Here is a 22,857-nt window from a genome sequence, read left to right as displayed (position 1 = left end):
AAGAATGCGGTTTAACGAGACCAGTATGAACACCCCCCCAACTTCTCCCTCCCCATACTTCCTCCCATGAAGCATATGTTGCCCCTGGACAAGACATAACACTGACTGATCAAAACAAGGAGAGAGTCAAAATCAGTGGCTGCATCTGCGCCCATAGAACAGGAGAACGTGCCTGACAGCATGTAAAAAGGAGGTGTGGAACAGAGCAATCTGGCAGAGACAGCCTGTAAATTTACATAGATGGTCTTTAGATGTCTTAGGCCAGTGACCAAGTCCTAGTGGGAGACGGCATAAATCCCAGCTGTCACCTGGACCAAAGCAGTGATCCACATCAGTGGGGGTCAGTCAGTAGAAGGCAACACAACATTTCCTTTCCACCTAGTGATTAGGCTCAGTGGCTGTGACTCGATGAATAACAACATTCATGGTGATGAGAACAGGACACCATCGAAGGATCAGAAGATCAGAGGAGTGTCAATCAGGGCCTCATCTGGGGCCATCGATATTTCCTACATACGTCGGCCCCAGGGAAGTGGCCATCTTCCGCTGAGTAGCTTAGGGCCTCCTGGAACGAGAGAGTGCCCCCGCCTTGGAGTTCAATTGCAGGAGAGGCTGAGAGCACCTCCCCCCCCATTCTGCATCATGAACGACAGCTTGACGGATTCACCGAAGAGGTAGCTGCTCTGTGGTCCATTCCTACGCCTGTTCCTTGGTGTCAATGAAGTAAGTTGAGAACTGGAAGATGACCTTCCCGTCAGCCAGGCCAGAAAGAGGAGCATGTAGTGTAGGTCAAGGACACGGAGAATCTGCTTCACCTCCTCAAAGGAACAGCGGCTTTGCACAGACCTAACGACCGAGGAAGTCATTGCCCACTACAGGCAAAAAAGGACAACCATCATCCACATCATGACCCACATCGCTCACAGGTTGACGGTCCCAACACAGCAGAGAACCAACATCCCTCCGCAGACAAAGCTGCTGGCTGTGCTGCACCTGTTGGCCTCTGGCACCTTCCAACCAACAACTGCCAGAGTTGGAAGGGTCTCACAGCCAGCCCTATCAAAGTTCATCACACCTGTCCTGGATGCCATCCTCACCTTCATACCCCAGTACCTTCACATCCCCCACACAGCGCAGGAACAGCAGGAGACCAAGCAAGGCTTCTACGCCATAGCCGGATTGCCGGCAGTGTTGGGGGCAATAGATGGCACACAAGTCTTTAGATGTCTAAACTTCCCGTTTAGGAAAGCCCTAAAAACGCATCTTTTCCCTAGGAATGTTTGAGCAGTGGAAGTGTTGTTGACCGGATCTCAAGCGCCAGGATGCCCTTCGGGCGACAGGACCGCGCTATACAAGTATACCTACAATACAATACAATACAATACAAGTTCCACTTGTGCCCCCTGCGGAAACAGCACACCCCTACCGTAACAGAAAGCACACGCATTCCATCAATGTGCAGGCAATAGTGGACCACCCGGGACTCTTCACCAATGTCGTCGCAAACTAACCAAGGAGTGTGCACGATTCTTACATCTTCTGACAGTCCCATCATCAACCAGCGCTTCCAGGATGATACATTTGGAACTGGACTGCTCGTTGGTAAGTGCCAAATCAACACACCACACACCTCAAAGCCATCATCACACAACGCACAATTGTGGGAATGCACACGTGACCACACCACATACAACTTGCCCACCTACCAGACACAACAACACCACTCCATGGTAATCCTGGCCTACCCCTGCACACAATACAGCCATATCATGGCACCACAGCCACACAACAGCTGAACGTTTGTAGATGCGGAATGCAGCCATGTGCGAAGGATGCCATCAATGGCAATGTCCCCAATGACAAGTGAGGCGTGGATGTGCAGGACAAACAAGGGTAGGCAAACCACAGCTATGTCCATGCAGACCACAACTGCTAGTGACTGGAGAGTAGCGAACAGTGGACGCAACCATGTCATACCAGGCTCGGGCTCATATAGGGGAAATGTCGCTCGCTCCCCCCCCTGTGTGCGTGAGCATAGTGGGTAGGCCCTGAGTATGCCAGGGCTGCGTATGGGTGTGAACAAAAAACCACGTGGCGCAGAGCATGGTTCTCTCCCGGAAAGGCCAACGCCACTGACAGAGCAGCGCCTCGCAGTTCGCCACGAGGCCGACACCGTGAGCAGCTGGGCCTGCGACCCTGTGCACCTGCTGCACACCAGGACGCTGATACCCAGACCAGGCCTGCCCGCACCAGCGCCCCAACGCCGCACTGCTCACCTGCTGACACCGTTGTGTGTCAAAGAGGGCCCACCACAAGCTGGGGCAAGCTCCACGCCCCAGTCCCGCAAGCTCTGCAGCCTCCACAGACCATCGCTGGCCCCCATGATGCTGGCCCACATTACTCCTTTCTCATTGACATACTCCACCGGCGTCCCTTCGTCACAGTGGGCCCCACATGTGGAACTCTGTCCTGAGTGCTGAATGGCAGTGACCCCAATTTCGTGGCAGCAGCCACAGCGCCAGACTCCCTTCGATCAGTGAGGCATAATTCCATATGGCAGGCCGTCGACACATGGTACCACTGACCCTGTTCAATGTAAGCTGGCGACACGTGGTGGCACAAACCCTGTTCAATGCAAGCCAGCGACATGTGGTGCCACTAACCCTGTTCAACACAAGTCAGCGACACGTGGTGCCACTAACCTTGTTCAACGCAAGCCAGCGACACGTGGGGCCACTGACCCTGTGCACCTTGAGTGACCGTCAGCCTCTGGCGGAACATGGTTGGTGTCTGAGCCTGGGGGTTGTCATCAGCAAAGGGTAGGTACGGACTTGTTGTTTGGCAGGAGTCTGTGGCATTCATATCCTACATGTTGCAGGACACAGCTGGCATGTGCCCTCTGCATTATGCCCTAGGGGTACACCTTCCACTGTCCACCTAGTCACTCCGCGACACGCTCCTTCAACTTCGACGAGAACCTGCTCTATACTCGTGACCCTACCCCAGTCTCCCGCAGGTCAGCGTCCCGTGGCGGTGTGCCCGTGTCAGAGGCTGTGCATTTGGTGCCACTAACCCTGTGCGACTCAAGTCATCCCCCCTTGTTGTCCTGCCATTGCTTGTCTGATTGCCTGATGACTGTTGGAGTTGTTGCCAGCACCAGCTACTCCCTGAGGGCTGGCTTACACTAACCCCAGACACAGCCAGCACAGGCGTCATGGAATTAGTGAGCCTGCCATCACATACTGCCGAACCAAGTATTGACTCTTTTCTCCCTGCACTGTCACAGGTGATCAAGGATATGCACTCTGCCCTTGGATGATAACACCCCTACGAGATCCAAACACACCTGCCCAGAGGTAGTACCATGCGGCCCACATACGCACTAGGGGCATAGTTGAACGCACATTTGGCGTGTTGAAGTCACGTTTCAGGTGCCTGGGCGGCACAGGTGGAAAGCTCCTGTACAGCCCGGACATCGTGTGCAAGATGATTGTTCCATGTTGTGTCTTGCACAACATCTGTATACGCACCAATGCCCCATGGATCCCAGTTCCAGAAGTTCCGGGTGATGATGGGGACGATGGGACAGGTGTTCACTAAGCCACTGGGGTCAAGCTATCCTGGCTGAAGACGGATGATAGCCAGAAACCGGTCCTAGGATGCTTGATTCTGGTCCAGGGAAGACATGGGTTGGCAGTTCGGGCTGGACTGTTCCCATGAGGCACAGGGTCAAGACTGATTTGCATATGGCCATGTCTGAACTGGTGTGGCTTGGTGAGCAAAATAACGATGGATTAAACCCAAATCTGTGACTGGGGGTGAATGTTTTGCCATTGTGCAACATTTCGTTCATCATCTTGTGTGTTTACCTGTTCACCCTATGTGGGAAGGGTATGCCCAGACGTGGGCCCCTTGCTCACTAAGCCACTGGAGTCAAGCTATCCTGGCTGAAGACCTCTGATAGCCAGAAACCGGTCCTAGGATGCTTGATTCTGGTCCAGGCTTGGCTGTTCGGGCTGGACTGTTCCCATGAGGCACAGGGTCAAGACTGATTTGCATATGGCCATGTCTGAACTAGGGTGGCTTGGTGAGCAAAATAACGATCAACTAAATATGGCAAAAGAATTAATACTTTCTCCGAATCATCTGGTTCAGATGGTGACAGAGCCTATTATGAAGAAAGTTATCAAAATGTCAGATCTAATGCCAGATATCAAAATAGGCAACCTTTTTTAGGGAAACGTCAGATGAGACGCGGCAACTGGAGGCCACAATACCAACCTCGCTTTCAGAATGCCCCTCAACAGGATTTCAGCCAATTCCCAGCACATCAGCCTATGATGTACAACCAGTATCTAGAAACGAGAAACAACCGATATTGGAGAAATTAGAATTATTGCCAATATTTAACCTCAGTAAGAAAGATCTAACAGTAGATACCATCTCTGTTCTATCTAAAGGCCTCACATTTGCTCCTCACTCTGGATTGAACAAATTTGATTTATTTAGAGACCTGCAGTCCTTTCTACGTAAGATTAGATTAAAATTCTTCTTTCAAGCACAGGAAGAAACATTAGAGGAGGTGAATCGATCTGGCTTAAGACCCAAATCGTCCTTCACACCCACAGTAGATCAATTGCCACCCCAGGTCGCTATCTTTGAACAAATTATATGTGACAAATTCACAAACATCACCAATTTTACTCCTAAAACGCCATTTAACCTGACTTCAGCTCAATATAAGGCTTTAAATGACATCAAGGCAGACATGAACCTCACAGTGAAGGCTTGCGATAAGGGTGGGGGGATCGTAGTATATGATACTTCGAGTTATATCACTAAAATGGAAGATATGTTGAGTGACACTCGATTCTATGCCCCCATAGCCAAGGACCCTCCAACACAGATAAAGATCAAAATCAAAAAATTAACAGACAAAGCTTTGAGAGAAGGTGAAATCTGCAAAAAAGAATGGGAATATCTAAATGTAACCAATCCTAAACTTGCCAGCATCTACAGAATATCCAAGGTGCATAAAAACATTTTCAATCCACCTTTGAGGCCCATAGTGACAACAATTGGCTCAGTTACGGAGCAATTGGCCAAATATATAGATGCTATTCTATGTCCACACATTTCCCGTATCCCGGGATACGTACAGGATACCAGACACATTATAAATCTGGTGGAAATGTGGATTTTTGTGACATTGCCCAGCTGTTAGTCACTATGGACGTAGAGGCATTATACAGCAATATCCCCATCATGGGAGCCCTCGAAGCCACACATTGGTTTATGCAGAAATATAACATCACATGCCCCACCATATTTGTCCTAGAATGCCTGAAGATTGTCCTGTTGGACAACATTTTTTAATTCAATGGCAATCTTTTTAAACAACAGCAGGGAGTTAGCATGGGTGCTTCATGCGCTCCAACGGTTGCCAATATTTATATGTCTCAGTTTGAGAATCAATTCATATTCAACGAGATAACACCATTCTAATAATCTGTGACCCACTGGTCGCGATACATAGATGGCGTGTTCTTTGTTTGGATTGATAATGAAGACAACCATGATCAATTCCTTCAATGGATACATTTGTGCGACAAGAACATTAGGTTCACTCACCATGCAGACAACACACAGGTGGAGTACCTGGATGTCATCATTAAACATCAAGATGGGGTCCTTGCTGTGGATTTATTTGTTAAGCCCACAGCAAGGAACACGTTACTCCATTACGACAGTTATCACCCCATCATACAGAAGAATAGTGTCCCATTTGGTGAATTTTTGCGTTTAAGACGCAATTGCACACATTTATCAGACTACGATGACAAAGCAATAATGATGAAGTCCAAATTTTTGGCTCGAGGCTATCCAAAAAAGATAATACGAGATTCATACAAGCGGGCTCGCTTCTAAGATCGTCAGCATCTTTTGGAGCCCAGCACAGATAAAAAAGCCCCGAATCTGGTGTTCATTGCTAAGCACTCGGTCCTCAACGAAAGAATTAGACAAACAGTGTGTGCAAACTGGCATATACTAAATGTGAATATCCCTAAAGAAGATCAGTTGCCAAAACCTATGTTTGCATATAAAAGGAATAAATCATTGAAAGATCATATAGTAAGATCACGTATGACAGCTAGAACATTAAGTGGTCAGCAATCCATTACCGATATGCAACCAGTACAGGGAACCTACAGTTGTTTAAACTGCAAATCGTGTGACACAGTTTTACAAGGACCTACTTTGCAGTTTAACAAACAATTGATCAAACCCCAAGATCCTAACAACTGCATAAGTTCTAATGTAATTTATTTAATAATCTATCCCTGTCTGAAAGGATACGTGGGACAAACAGGTCGGGCGTTGAATGTCAGGCTGACTGAACATCGGTCTGCAATCAGGACACGAAAGCTGACAGCCCCCATGGTTACCCACTATTTAGAGCAGAACCATGCACCCGACAACATGTCGTGGTATATCTTGGAAAGGATACACCCGAAGATCGGATCTGACCAAGACAAGATTAGGAAACTGCGGGAGGTATACTGGATTTTCCTACTGGGGACAGCTGTCAATGGATTAAATGCAGAAATACCGTGGGAAAAGGCAATCATGTGAATATAAAGTACATGTAATGCATCGATTTGATTCTGTTACCCTAATATAATCACATAGATGTTCTTTGTTATCTCTAATCAGTCCTTGCTTACAGATAGTTGATTTAGGGGCCAGATGTAGGTGTCAAAATACCAGTCGGAATCGGCAGCAAATACCGATTTTTGGCCGTTTCCGACCGGTATTTTGACATTGGTATGTAGGGGCACTGAAAACATACAGATTCGGTAATTTTACCGAATCGGTAATTTTACCAAATCGGTAAAATTACTGAATCTGTATTTTCCAATGTAGGTAGCACTTCTAACAGTGCTACAGGGCCTTAAGAATTCGTTATTTACCATGTAATACAATTGCATGGTAAATAACGAATTCTTGTGTACATGCACATCTGTGCATTTACACCTGTGCCATGTGGCACACAGACATGCCCTAAGGGCATGTCTGTGTGCCACATGGCGCACAAGCCAGTTACAGGGGTGCAACAAGGTGTCAAAGTGACACCCTGTCCCCCTTGTAAATTCGGTATTTTTACCGATTCGGTAATTAGCGAATCGGTAACTGCCATTGAATTCTATGGGCTTCAAGGCCCATAGGAATCAATGGCAAATACCGATTCGGTAATTACAGAATCGGTAAATACCGAATCATACCGATTCGGTATTTGTTACCGAATTTCTACCTACATTTGAATTACCGATTCATGAATACCGAATCGGTAAAATTCGATATTTATGAATCGGTAATTCACATTTACCTACATCTAGGCCTTAGTCTATAGGTTACCTGTGAAAATAATGGATAAGCTTCCTGTAACATCTAATAGCGTAATATCACAGATAGCTGAATAGTTCATTTTGCAATCTAATAGTATACCTTAGTGATTTAATATAAGTGCCTTAATTTATAGGATTGTTCACACTTCTATATCATTCCACTTTCAATCCACACATGATCCCCTTACGACACATAAACTTATGGGTCAAATTTATGTACCATAGAAAGAATTAGGATTATCTCGGACACAGCATAAGAAGAAACTCCATTTATATATGGCGATATCTTTTTATACATGGAACACGTTTTTATTTCTACCCTTATATCATGTGTTACACAATTGCATGCTCTTCATTCATCATGTAATAATGTAGAGGAACAGAATCATTCAACACTTCGAGTAATTACAAACACATACCCCTTCAATATGGCGTCACCTCTTTTAAGACAGAATACTCTTATCCAGATCGGCGTGACGATGCGGTGATATACTCGGTACTTATATTTAGATCATCATACACATACAGGATCACTGACATGGAGAAACAGACTAGTGTAATGTCTTTTATTTGGATTAATATTCGGACATTAACTAAGTCCAGACATCGAAATTAAATAATGTTATGTTCTGGGCCCATGATCCGCCCCTGGCGTAAGGGGCGTGCCTTGTTGAAGTCATGTGACCGCCTATAATAAAGAAAGGCTCCGCACGCACGTACGCTATTCCAAGACGGGCGCACGGAGAGCCAGCAAGTTATTTCTAGTGTCTGACTCCTTTATTTCTAGGGCCACGTGTCAGGCCCAGTGCCGATTAGCTAGATTGGTCCAACCCCTCTACAGGACACAACAATTGGCGACGAGGGTGGCTGCTGAATCCTCGCTGGGTGAGGGTACCTGCCTCCTGCCCCGTGTGGCGGCCGCGAGCCTGTCCCTCGGCTCGTGGTGCTCGTGCCGTGCGGTGTACTCCACCCCACGCAGACCGCCGGGAAGAGCGGCCTGGTGCATGGACATCGAGTAGGTGACTCCGACCCTACTGCCGCACAGCTCACATCTGCACGGTGCTCTGGGCGGTGCCCCGTTTCAGCACACGCATCAGGTGGTTGTGCGGAGTGCCTGATCTGGCGCGACTGGGAGGATGGCGACGATTCCGCCCATTGAACCCTTTGTGGTGGAAGGTGCGCCCTCAGCGCTCGCTCCCAAATGGAAGGAGTGGGTGGATAGACTCCTAGTTTTCTTCGAAGCTACAAAGACGCACAAGGAACAGAAACGGGCCATGGTGTTACATCTCGGCGGCAAGGACATCCATTCCATTGCTCGGACCCTCCCGGAGGCGACCCCCAGAACTCATCACACGCTGATCAATGCCCTCAATGCCCATTTTGAGCCCATGGCCAATCAAGATTATGAACGATTTGTGTTCAGACAAGCGCGCCAGCTGCCCGAGGAATCGCTGGACACATATCACACCAGGCTCAAAAGGTTGGCGCTCACGTGTGGGTTTCAAGACACCACTGAGGAAATTCGGGGACAAATTATACAGGGATGTGCGTCGGCCAAACTGAGGGAACGGATTCTAGAGGAGTCTGGCAAGCCGCTGACGGACATCCTAACTCTTGGCCGCACGAAAGAACTCTCCAAAGCCAGGGCTGCGCACATGGAAGCTGCTTTGCAGGCATCGGTCAAAGTGGAACCGGTTAACAAGATACAGACACACACGCCCACCAAGTGGCCCAAGAGACCGCCCACTCAGGGTGGAGCGTCGGGACAGTCATGTGGTTATTGTGGAGGTCCGCGACACCAGATGGCAGAATGCCCAGCACGGGGCAAGCGGTGTTCGGGATGTGGCAGGCAGAATCACTTTGAAAAGGTGTGCCGGTCGAAGAACTTCCGTAAACCACGCCCCGCTGTGCAGGCCATAACGGAGGGGGAACAGAGTCACAGCGATATGGATGACGATGAAGAAGAAGAACGGTCGGTGCACAAAGTGCACATGATCGGCACCGCTGCCCGCCGTACCAGGCCACTGCCTCAATGCGCCATACAGGTAGCGGACCAAGACCTAATAGCAGTGGTGGATACGGGCGCATCCATAAACCTTATGAGTGTTTCCCTCTACAGGACCATGACCACGCCTCCGGCGCTGCGTCCCACCCCCATTACCGTCTTCGCGTATGGGCAGGACACCCCTCTCAAGATTCGAGGGAAATTCAAAGCGGTCATCCGCCATGGGAACAAGACAACCAAAACCAACGTCTTCGTGTCAGAAGAAGGCCATGGTATGCTGCTGAGTTGCAGAGCGGCTGAAGACCTGGGTGTGGTGACATTTGCCTTTGGGGTCCATGAGGAATCCGTTCAACATCTCCTCATGGAATACCCGGACCTTTTTGAGGGCATTGGCAAGTTCAAAGGCCGAAAAATTCATCTACACATCGATCCAACGGTACAGCCGGTGGCTCTGCGACACCGCCGCATTGCGTTCCATCTGCGGCCGCTGGTGGAAGAGGAACTCCGCAAACTGGAAGCGGCGGGCATAATCGAAAAGGTTTCGGGTCCCACCCCATGGGTCTCGCCCATCGTGGTCACCCGGAAACCGAAGCAACCCGGAGCGGTCAGGATCTGCGTGGACATGCGCCTCCCGAATGCTGCCATAAAACGGGAGCGTCACATCACGCCCACCATAGATGACCTCATTGGAGAGATGGCAGGTGCCCGTTGGTTTTCCAAGCTGGACTTGCGATCAGGGTATCACCAGTTGGTGTTAGACATGGAGTCGCGCAACATCACTACTTTCTCCACCCACATCGGCCTTCGACGATACACTCGCCTCAGTTTCGGAATTTCCAGCGCAGCGGAGGTATTCCAGAACGTCATCCAGGAGCTAATCGCTGGAATACCTGGAGTGATAAATGTCAGTGATGACATAATGATACATGCCCGCACCATCCCGGAGCACAATCAAAGGCTGGCCCAAGTATTTCGAAGACTCAAAGACGCAGGACTAACGCTCCACCGAGAAAAGTGCGAATTCCTGCGGGACCGGATAGGGTTTTTTGGATACGTCTTCTCAGCCGAGGGTGTCAACCCGGATCCGGATAAAGTGAAAGACATTAAAGATGCGCCACCCCCGCAGACCGTTACTGAAGTCCGGAGCTTCTTGGGCATGGTCAACTATTGTGGCCGGTTCATCAGAGACTTGGCTAATCTCACGCTCCCCCTGCGGGACCTCACCAAAGACTCCACTCCCTGGCACTGGGGACCTGAGCAAGAAAAAGCTTTCCGAGACATCAAAGATTCTCTGTCCAAAAACACCACTCTCGCCTTCTTTGACCCACGCAACTTCACGCTCATTGCTGTGGATGCGGGGCCTGTTGGACTGGGAGCGGTTCTCATGCAAAGGAAGAGAGACGACATCGACTGGACGCCTGTGGCTTTTGCGAGCAGATCTCTCACGGACACGGAACAACGGTACTCGCAGATTGAGAAAGAAGCAATTGCCATTCATTGGGGGTGCCGACATTTTCACCTCTACATCTATGGCAAACCATTCACTGTGGTGACGGATCACAAGCCCTTGCCGTCTCTGTTTGCGGGAACCTCATCTAAACCCCCGCCTCGCATAGAAAAGTGGCTGCTTCAACTGCAGGAGTACAACTGTACAATCGAGTATCAGCCCGGAGCTAAGAACCCGGCAGACTATCTGTCACGACATCCTAGACCAGCCACGGCCGAGGAGATGGAGGAAGCTGAAGAAACGGAAGCCTATGTCAGGTGGGTGGTGGCGCGATCTTGCCCTCGTCCCATCTCTCTCAGTGACATTGTGAGTGCCACAGCACAGGACGCATGCCTCCAGAGGGCCAAAGAACTTGTTCACACAACTAACTGGCATCGGGCCAAGGAGGGGTGGAAGATGCTTACGTCCGAAGCTCAAAAAATAATGGAAAGCCTGTATCATGTCAGGGAGGAGCTCAATGAGGATGAGGCCGGATGCCTTCTGCGGGGGCATCGCTTGGTGATACCTTCAGCCCTCACTGATCAAGTAATACAGTTAGCGCATGTAGGTCACCAAGGAATAGTCAAAACCAAGGCACGCTTACGAACAAAGGTGTGGTTTCCCCTGATGGATGACATGGTGGAGCAGGTGGTAAGGACATGCGCTGCGTGTCAAGTGACCGGGGAAGCTCCTCGTGAAGCTCCGATTGCTGTGGAACCTCGCCCACAACAGCCATGGGAGAAGGTCAGCATGGACTTTGGCAGTCTTCCGGATGGAAAGTACACGCTGGTCATGATTGATGACCATTCCAAGTATCCGGAAGTAGAAATAATAGCCAGCACCAGCGCCGAGTGTGTAATCCCGAAGGTAGAGAAGATTATTGCCACACATGGGGCTATGTGTGAAATCCGCACAGACAATAGGCCCCCATTTCAAGGACAGGAATTGGCCACCTATCTATCATCTCTGGGCATTCGGCATCGACGCATCACTCCCCGATGGCCACAAGCGAATGGGGAAGCGGAACGCTTCATGAGGACCCTCAATAAAGTGATTCGCATTGCTCATGACAAAGGACAGTCCGTGGAAATGGCCATTTTCACCTTTCTCCGCAGCTACCGACAAACCCCACATTCAACCACAGGGATAGCGCCGGCGCATCTCTTGATGGGGCGGATTATACCCGATTCCATTCCTCACCATCCCCAATGGGCCCCAGCACCCTCGAATGAAGAAATAATTGCCCGCAAACGAAAGACTGCCTTTGCTAAAATTAGCCAAAAGAGAAGAGCCATGGTGACACACTTCAGCAGAGGAGATGTGGTACTTCTCCGTAACAGGGTGACCAGTGGAAAATTCCGTTTGAACTATGAAAGAAGACCTTGGCGAGTGGTTGGTGTGAAAGGAACCCGCATCACTGTGGTCCGAGGAAGAGAGACTGTAACCAGGAATGTGTCGCATTTTAAACATTTCCATGGGGGTTTGAGAGCATCGGATTCACCAACTCTGGCAACAGAAACCGAAACTGCACAGGACTTGCCAGGAAGGGAGCCGACGCCTAGTCTCGAGGTCACCCAGAGTAACACTCCGAGGGCGGTGATCAAGGAGACGGAAGGCGGCGCGGAGGCCCAGGAGGGGGTGTCAGATCCGGAGGAGCCCGACATGGAGGCGCCTGAGACTGGCCCCGCCCCAGAGACAGACTGTTCAAGCCAGAGGGGCGTGGATCAAAGGCTGAGACGAAACCCGACGCCTTCCTGTCGACTACGCGATTACCTCACGTAAGACTGTTCTATGTATCAGTATTGAATACAATGTCCAGTAATGTGTCCTACTTATTGGTAGTGGTTTTGGAAAAGTGAACTCGAAGTCTATGAAGATCAGTACAATAGACTATCCATCGAGACTGCAAGGTTGCAGTTGGTTTTTGAATTTAGTTTTGAGTTTTTCTTGTTTTAGGAGGAATGTTATGTTCTGGGCCCATGATCCGCCCCTGGCGTAAGGGGCGTGCCTTGTTGAAGTCATGTGACCGCCTATAATAAAGAAAGGCTCCGCACGCACGTACGCTATTCCAAGACGGGCGCACGGAGAGCCACCAAGTTATTTCTAGTGTCTGACTCCTTTATTTCTAGGGCCACGTGTCAGGCCCAGTGCCGATTAGCTAGATTGGTCCAACCCCTCTACAGGACACAACAAATAAGTCTTATTGTAGTAAATTGCTAATAAAAGATTTCGTCAATACAAGATTATTAACTACTACCGCATAATCTTACTATGTAGTCTGGTGATAAACTACTTATGCTCCGCTTCTAGATCAGTAGATAGCTATTTCGCACCAGGTTAAGATGGCGCCACGATTATCTCATCTGACACATAGCGCTGTGGTATACAGACGTGACCCGACTTGTACCGCGATAATTGGTTTTTGGCACGCATTCGAGGTCCCTTCAAAACAGGCAGAAACACAGGTTTCCGTTACATTAGTGACCAGTTGGAAGACGCCTCCAGACCTCGATATAAGAAGTAAGTGTTAGCGTATTTGCGAGGGTGGAACTTGTTAAATAACGAGGGGGTACGCATAATTGCGTATGTTTACACTTCGATGGAGTATTTAGAATTATTGTTTTTTCTCCTTTTTATGGCCGTCTAAAGTACCTTGGTTTATTAACATCTACGATTGAGTCTGTTATTTATTCCACCCTGGTGACATGAGTGGGTCTCTACACCTTCATTACTAGAAGGTTTCAGTAGAGTTATGGGGATGATAACATACACAGAGCCTGCCGAGCTCTATAGGATTAAGTAAAAGCCTTGGGGTTAGTTATTCCCCTTTTAAACCCTTCATCGGCCGTTAGTCGATTTAGAGGGAGACTGGCTAAATATGATATATATGCTCTTGTGTAATCCGTTGGGTCTAGGTCAGTGTATCTATATCTGTCGCAGAGAGAGAACATGTGCAAATAAAAATATAGTACATCATCTTTACAATATGCACCCATTATTTATAACCTGTAGGATATACCAGTACACGGAGATTGTTTGAGAACATAGAGACTTAGAAGAACTTCTTGCACAAATCACGACGCGACATTAACTAAATACAGGTATGTTGAGGTGTTAAGCAGTTTTGGTCTTAGTAATTCTCGAGTAGGGCACCAGCAACTGATGGAACATTTGTTTTATTTTCTCCACTCGCAGTGTCCTTTTTTGGTACCAGCGGACACAGAACATACTCCACAGTACCTTTCCTAATTCATTTAATCTTCAACTGGAAGGACATAAAGAGAAGTAGGTATTTAATCGCATGAGGCGTAGTTCATAATTTAGAATGAGTGAAAGGTAGCTGATAGTATTGGCATGTTTTACTCCTCCTTTCACCAGAAATCCTCACCTTGTACTCGTCCTCTGGGAGCTCTACACATGAGAGACTGCGGGAACCATAAATTTGACAAATATTCAAACAGCAAAGTCAGTCCATCCGGACTCCATTTCAGGTACTATCGTAGTATATCAATATGTACTTGATTGGTCTTACTTACCTAACATTAACGATTTGTATATTTGGAATAGGCAGTATCCATGATTCTTACCCAATACAATCAGTTCACTCGAAAGGCCTATATGTTGACATTCTGTAGATTAGTCACTTATTAGAATCTACATATAAAGAATAAGCAGGACATGGATGTCTCTTAATACTGCATAATAGACTCAGCACACTCCACTGGCAAACATGTATAGTAGCGATCCTATCTGTAAGCTTGGATTGGTTGGTCTAATGATCTCTACTCCTATAAGTCCATGATTTATAGTCATATGTATATAATGTATATATTGTATAGATGAATATAGTTATTTAGTGAGATATAAATATGAACTGTAAATATGTATAACAATGTATGAATATGTATAGTATCGCAATGTGAATTAAATGAAAATGAATAATTGGCGTAGCTAGACTATAATCACATGGTGTAAGAGAAGTCCCTTTAGTAAATAAGGAATATATAGAGGTGTATGTTATGTAAATAATGTAAATGGTTAGACGTTGTCATTTATAGTTGAAGTATATAAATAACTGATTGCATTAATTCTCTGTTTCATAGTAACTGCTATTGCGAAAGAAATACAGAATTCCTGAAGAAGGCATACGCCGAAACGCGTTGAATGCAATTTTGGTTCTGTATTTGATGAATTGTTGTATATAATTTTTGTATTTTGTTTGTACCATTGGCTTTCACAATTATACCTGTACAAACAGTCACTTTTTCTATGTGTGAAAAAAGATAAAAAGATAAAAATATGAAATAATATTTGAATACAACATTGTTATAATAATAAAACAGAAAAATATATCAGGAATACATATGGTGGCAATTAGTTATTTTGTACAACGTCTAAGTCCCTCCTTGAGAAATATGCACTAAACCCGGTGCCACATGTTCGTTTTTCCTAAAGTATAGTTTCCTTGCTAGGGTTTATCCTTTTAGGCAGGGGCCCCTTTCTTCTATATACAGTGTTTACCTGTTCACCCTATGTGGGAAGGCTATGCCCAGACGTGGGTCCCTTGCTCACTAAGCCACTGGAGTCAAGCTATCCCGGCTGAAGACGTCTGATAGCCAGAAACCGGTCCTAGGATGCTTGATTCTGGTCCAGGGAAGACATGGCTTGGCAGTTCGGGCTGGACTGTTCCCATGAGGCACAGGGTCAAGACTGATTTGCATATGGCCATGTCTGAACTAGGGTGGCTTGGCGAGCAAAATAACGATGGATTAAACCCAGATCTGTGACTGGGGCTGAATGTTTTGCCATTGTGCAACATTCCGTCGATCATCTTGTGTGTTGACGATGGGGCAGGTGTCCCACATCCCACTGCAGCTGCGGCAGGAATGGCCAGTAGGAACACCATTATTGACAATTACTTCTCATGAGCATGTGACATTGTGGCCGTCCCGGCAATCATGGGACAGTACAAAATGTCAAAAAATATAGCATGTGTGAATAAAACATAGTTGCAGTTTACAGGACAGGTTGTACTAGTACATTGTGATGTCACGGTTCCTTTCTGGGCCAGATGTGATTTGCCATGTGGTGCACATTCGCGGCACTAGTTGTGGCCTATGTTCTATTGTAGAGGTGTTGCTGTTTGTACCGGGATGTTGTCAATGGCGAGGTGCACTCATACTTATGTGCATATTCTGCACGGTTGGGGATTCGCTCCTGCGGCTCTGATTTGTCTGCCAATGGTCCCTTTCATGCGGTGTACCTGTCAGTTCAGTGCTTCCATGGTGCTTAAATGTTGCAGACTTGGGTAACTTGTGCTCTTTGTCGAGTTGTGACACTTGGGCATGGTTTATCCACAGATGTGTCGTTGACGTCAAGGGTTGTTTGTGTAGGTTGTTGTGTCCGAGTGTGACCTGCTTCTTTCCGGTTGTGGTCTGCACTCAGCCACTTTAGTGTCGTGCCGTGTACATTGTCATGGTGATTGGACAGCAGCCATGCTACTCATCGTGTTGTGTCTTTTGCATTGTCAGTGTGGCTGGCGCATATGCCTGTTTGCTGTGTTTCGCACGTGTGTATGTGTTGGTTGCATGCTTGTTGTTGCGTTGTGTGGGTGCCCCTTTGGGCGCATGGTGTACGTGGGACTACTTGGTGTTTGTGTGTGTGATAAGGTGTTCCCGTGAGATCAGGGACATGATCCTGAGTCATTGTGGATGTGCAATGTACATTGCTTAGATGTGCATGTGTGCCATTAGGCCCATCTCCCTGGTCGGTGCGCACCCTGTTGATGTGCTGTCGATCATGTTGGACAGTGTCCAGATCCCCCGACTCTTGTCTCCGTCTCCTGCCTGGTGACTGTGGCCACCATCTTCTCCATGTCATTCAGCTCCTGGTGTTCTGCTGGACCCCTCCTCCGGGGTGCATTGCTGCTTTCGTGTTGGCAGCGACTTTCCACTTGGTTTTGCCATTCACATCAGTCCAGGGCCTCTTGTGCTCTTCCATTGGTCTCCACTGCCATGCGACAGCATTCAGATGGTCCGAGCTCGTGTGCCATCTCTGCCTCGTTTTTGCCAATAACACGTTGGCGGTGACGTACAGTTGTTGGTGGTGTTCTGGCTCATCCGGGGCGGTACTCGGATTTTCCTAGCGACTGTGCCCCGTCTTCCTCTTCTCGCTGGCCTTCCATGGGCCCTGTATTCCTGGGTGTTCCTCCGTGGAGATTGTCGCGTTCATGTTGTCATGTGCAGTGGGTCAGGGTGCATCCGTGGTACTCCGCAGTTGGTGTCGTTTTTTTGGTGGCATATTCCATCTGCTGTTCTTGTGCTTTTTCACGCATTACGCGTGGGTATTGCTGGCCTCGTGCTGGTTGTCACTGTTTTCTTATCGTGTTTGGGCACATCGCTTGTTTTTCCGCGTTGTGGTTTGTGTTTTTATCTCCGTTGTGGTGGTTGTATCGCAGACATTGGCCATGGTTTCGGCAGACTATCGCATGCTACCCCCTTGTGAATTCCACGTTAACGAGGTTATTTTCCTGCAATTGGCTGCAATGTGTAAAGGTGCCTTAGCAATTTTTGGTGATGTTTCGCACACGTTCTTGTGAATATACCTCTTAGAGTAGTCAGTGAATGGCCAGTTGTAACACTCCTTTATCGCCCTACAAAATGTGATGGTAATGGACAGTCAGAACGTGTAAATGACCACCATAACACTGAAGAAACCTCCCATTGTGCAGGAGTCATTTGTTTTATTTTTTCAAAAATTAAATCCTGCTTTGGGATTTTATTTTTGAAAAAATTAAACATGTCAAAAGTTTGACGGACAATACCATAATATTGACCTCCTGTCAAACTTTTAGTACATTGACAGGAACATTGTCAATGATGACAATTTCTGACAATTTTAAGAGATGTCCCTTGTGCCGGTTGACAACTCTAAGGGGGTGATTACGATGGCAGACGGACTTAAGTCCATCCGCCATCATTGCGGGGATTGGGACCAACTGCCTGTAAGGCGGCAGTCCCGCACATGATATTACGATGCGACCACCCCTAAGAGTCCTTAAACCTTCAAAGATCCCAATCTGGAGATCTCTGCCACCTCCGAATCCATGCTCTTTTTGTCACATCCCCTCTGGCCAGCAGCAATACATCTTCACAGGAATAAATACCCCACCGCCTACACTCCCCACACCCCAAGACCCTACCGTCGAGGCCACTCCATCTATGCTTCCACCTGCTGGCCAACAATACTCCATTAACACAGACGTTAACACCCCATTGCCCCCTTTTCCCATAATCCAAGACCCTACTACATCCTTGCACATCCTACTAGCATCCAGGCTGGATGAGATTTCACAAACCCTACATCAACTTAAGGCAGACTGACAAAGCCTATACATATCACCGCTAAATCGACTACCAATCACGGGCCAATCAGAAATCCGAGTTCGACTATGCATGACCACGATCAACCTAATATCTATCCTACCTTGCCGCCTACACACCCCACAGCCAATCCAATTTCATACTTCCTGAAGCACCCTCAGTTGAGATGGAGAACCCTCCCCTGCCCCAATGCTCCCTTTAGGCTCATAAGATTTTCGACTCAGACTCATTATCGGAGGAAGATATCAACTCCTTCTTACTATCATACAACTCATTTCATCATGAGACCATTGACAACCAGAGTCAAATCCAATCTATCTCTACAAATCCACATAGAGAATCAAAACCCAACCATAGAGAGATAAACAAACACAACCTCAAGAGAGTTACCCTTACCCAGACTTCCACTGCATCCCCAAATTTGTTCTGAAATGCATTCTACTCAATTGGAGATTGGCTGCAAGACATGCCATGGACCTTGAGGTTCTCATCCTCACACATGAACTTGACCTCCTTATCCTGACAGAAACTTGGCTAAATGATTGCTCTGCACCTATCCTTGACATACTAGTCCTGCCTAGTTACGACATCACCAGATTAGACAGATCCGCCAAGACCAGGTGGTGGCATTGCATGTATCACCGTAAGAGCCTTTCATTTAAACAATCATAGTCCCCTGCTCTATCATTATATGAATGTCTATGTATTGACAGCTCCTGCAACAACAAACCTCTTTGCAAACTACACGTGTTTTGTCATCTGCCTGGTGATAACCTTTACTTCGTAAAATAATTTATTGATGTCATTACAACAAACACTGGTCAACATGCCACCCAAATATTCCTTGGTGATTTCAGCCTCCACTGGAATGATCTGAATGACCCTTTAGTTAACAGCCTCAAATGATTTCCTACTGACCTCAACTTGATACAAATCTGCAACAGCCTCACACATAACAAGGGTGTGATCTTAGATCTTATCATAGCAAAGATAACTTTATTCAACTTGAATCTATCCTCCCTGTGACTTTTCTGACCATCACTGCATAACCTTCCTTATCAATATACTCCTGAAAACTACTACCGCACAAGTACTAAAACCAAAATTTCGAAAAGAAATACAATAAATATCAACCTCACTAAACTGACACCCCTCAGCGATAACAGCCTACCTCACCCTGAGGACATAAAAGATGTACAAGTTCTCACTAATCACTTCACTAGCTCCATGAAGAATATTCTTCACTCGACCACACCCCTACAACTAAAAAGACTATCCTCCAAAGACTCTCAACCTTGGTGCAATGGCAGCCTCAACACCAAAAGATGTAACCTGAGACTAGCTGAACAAAAATGGAGAACCTCTCCATCTTTTGAACACTTCAAACATCTAAGATCTCGTAGGAATATTTATAACAAAAGTATTAGAAATGCCAAAGCAAATTTCTTCAGAAACCAACTGGACCAAGCATAAAAACATCCTAAAGCATTATTTGAGCTGGCCAAGAATCAATCTAATGGCCTACCCAACCTCTCCCCAATTGGATCCATTCTACTACCTAATTGTGAAGAATATGTCGCCTTCTTCCTTGAAAAGAAAGGCAATATGAAAACTGACTTGCAGATAGATCAGGAGCATTGGCCTTGCTCACTACCCACGCGAGTGTCCGCCTCACTGTTAGGTGGACCCACATATCTTCCGGAACACATCCTCAAAAACAATGCTTCATGGAACTCTTTGGAAACAATTGATCAAAATGCAATTCCCAAAATTCTGACAGATTTAAAACCCTCAGACCACTTCAGTGATCCACTTCCGCCCAACCTCTTCAAGGAGATCAAAATGTCTCTACTCACACTCTGGACTAAGATTGTAAAAGCATCACTACTACAGGGCAAAATCCCTGACTGCCTACAATCTGGGCAGTTCACCCCATCCTACAAGGAACAATTGCCGATCCAACCAACCTTAACAACTATCACACCATTTCCAACATTCCTACTCTGGCAAAGCTTCTTGAAAAATGTGTTCACGTCCAACTCGTACCATATTGAGCAATTACGTCTTTTTAACCAATTGCAATCTGGCTTTAGCTCCGGGCATATCACTGAATCGTACCTTACAGATAAGGTGGACGATGCTCTAAAAATGTTGGCTCAAAAAGAATCATGCCTATTAATCTTCTTAGACCTATCTTCAGCATTCAATACAGTTAAACCTGACCACCTACTTGACTTACTTGAAAACAGGATGGGAATCTCAGGGTCAGTCCTAAACTTGTTCACCTCATTTCTTCAAAATAGAATGTAAAAGGTCAAGGTAAATGAGTCCCTTTCTAAGATTGCTCTAGTCACACTTGAGATCCCACAAGGCTCTTCCCTCTCACCCACTATCTTTAACCTATTCATGGAGCCACTAACAGAAATCCTAAGGTCATCTAACATCCACTATAATTTGTACACTAATGATATCCATCTGTACCATGAAAGTCTCCTCCTCTAAAGACATCCGATCCCTCGATCCTATTTTTCAAAATACTCAAAATTGGCTGTCATACAACCACCTCAAACTCAACACTCTAAAAACGGAATTCCTACAAATCACCCCAACGAATACTATCAATGAATGGATATAGGTTAAGATATCACTGTTAACTGGAAAAATGTTGCTAATATATCGGTTAAAGCTTGGTGGTACAATGTTTGTCATAATCATAGATTGGATACTGCCTTTGTGTTTCCTCTTCATATGGCGCCGAAACGCGCCAGTTTGTGGCTTCCCATAACGTTGTACCTTGATGCTTGTGCTAAAAAATCATTCCATTTGTCTCCCTTTCAGCAAGAAGTCTCCAAACCCCCTTGATTGACCTTATTTGTTTCTCTATATTTCCTTGCCTAATAGATTTCATTCTTTTTCTTTTTCCTTCTATTATATAGCCTCATTATATAAATAACCTTTGTACCTTTAATTATATATGCAATGTGTATCTAGATTGTTTTACTTCTTTCTTATATCATATATGTATATTGTATTGACACCTTTTATTGCTTAATAAACACTTTTTGAACTGAAAAAAAAATGAATGGATAAAGCAGTTAACAGCATTAAATTGAACTCCACAAATTATTGATTCAGGAAGATCACTGGAAATAACTCAGAACAAAAACCGTAATATGCAGAAGCACATTAGTGCTACCACTAAAGGAGCAACCCTACAAATGAACATATTAAGAACATTAAAACACTTCCTCCATCAAAATGACCTCCATTCTGCCATACAAGCCCTTGTGATTCCCAGATTTGACTATGGAAGTGTCACCCACTCTGGACTGCCTAGATCCACAGCAGCTCCATTAGCTGCCTCCCTTAACTCTGCTGCTAGGCTTATTACGGGATCAAAAAGGAACAATCACATCACCCCGACTTTAAATCCCTCAACTGACACCCCTATAAAGCAAGAATTCAACTGAAAATTGCATGCATGACTCACAAAGCTCTACTCTTCAATAACTCAAGCTATCTCGCTATGAAGCTAAAACTTTCTGGAGGCTCAAGATCCTCTAGAAGCACCAGCACCTAACTGCAAAAACCTCAGGGATTCCTTAGAAAGAAAACCTGCAACAGAGCTTTCTCTGACATTGCCCCTCGAATTTGGAACTCTCTCCCCCTGAAATAAGAATGACCCTTACAAATTCATCTTTCAAGAAAGAAGTCCAACTTTTATTTATGAACAAATTTCTTGAATAGATCTCCAGAATTCCTCTCTGTGAGCATACTTTTCTCTTATCCTGAATGTATATAGAACATGATTATTGTTTTATATGTTATTGCCTCCACTCACTTGTAAAGTCCTCTGATACCCGCCAGGGTCATGTTCGTTCGATATAAAACATTTTTTTTTAAGATCAAGCATATGACCAGAAATCATTACGGAACAGTTCCATGCAAAATTGTCAAACATGTCTCTAGTTATATGCACTGAACTTTTTGTTCGTGTGAACTAATGAATAGAACCACAGTCACCAAGTCTCCATTATCAGCATGTACTATTTATGTAAGTTTATTTTTCACAATTGCTTCAGGAGCAACATGAGGTATACTTCTGCAACTACAGTTATAAGTAAGTAGGGCAAAACAAAATCCGATGGCTGCAAAGCTGGGCATAGTGAGTGAACCATGCACTTCGTAAAGGAATGCAGTTTGCTAGCTTCGTCTGAGACATGCTTGCATTTTCATTCAACCCCATTGGCTGTAGCCGGATTCCACGCCCAAAATGGGAGGGACCTCTGGACGTGTGTCCTCGCTGCAATCATGGCTGCATAAGTCATGACTGGCAACAGGGACGCATACTAGCTGCCATTCACAGTCCTACCATCTTCTCTCCACACTGTAAGAACTTGAATACCTCCATGCCCCTCTCCCCCGCCACTCCCTGCCGTGGTATGAGAGGCATAGATTTAAAAATGGTGGGTTTGGCTGCCATTCCCAATGAAGTGCACTGCATTGCATATGCCCGATTTCATTTTTCTTAAACCCCACCAAAATAGCGATTTGCAAAGCTGGTGTAGTTAAAAAAAA

At 46.3% G+C, this 22,857-nt stretch overlaps 1 long non-coding RNA gene across 1 annotated transcript; it reads left to right on the top strand.

Moving 5' to 3' along the window:
- Nucleotides 1–13,396: 13,396 nt before the first annotated feature.
- Nucleotides 13,397–15,247, top strand: LOC144824561 (uncharacterized). The gene is made up of 5 exons (XR_013609013.1): nt 13,397–13,417; nt 13,910–13,998; nt 14,093–14,182; nt 14,276–14,388; nt 15,001–15,247. It is a non-coding gene; the product is annotated as an uncharacterized LOC144824561 (long non-coding RNA).
- Nucleotides 15,248–22,857: the final 7,610 nt, after the last annotated feature.

Source organism: Lissotriton helveticus, chromosome 3_1 (assembly GCF_964261635.1).
Source record: "Lissotriton helveticus chromosome 3_1, aLisHel1.1, whole genome shotgun sequence".
Taxonomy (NCBI): domain Eukaryota; kingdom Metazoa; phylum Chordata; class Amphibia; order Caudata; family Salamandridae; genus Lissotriton; species Lissotriton helveticus.
This window is presented reverse-complemented; position numbering and strand designations above follow the sequence as displayed.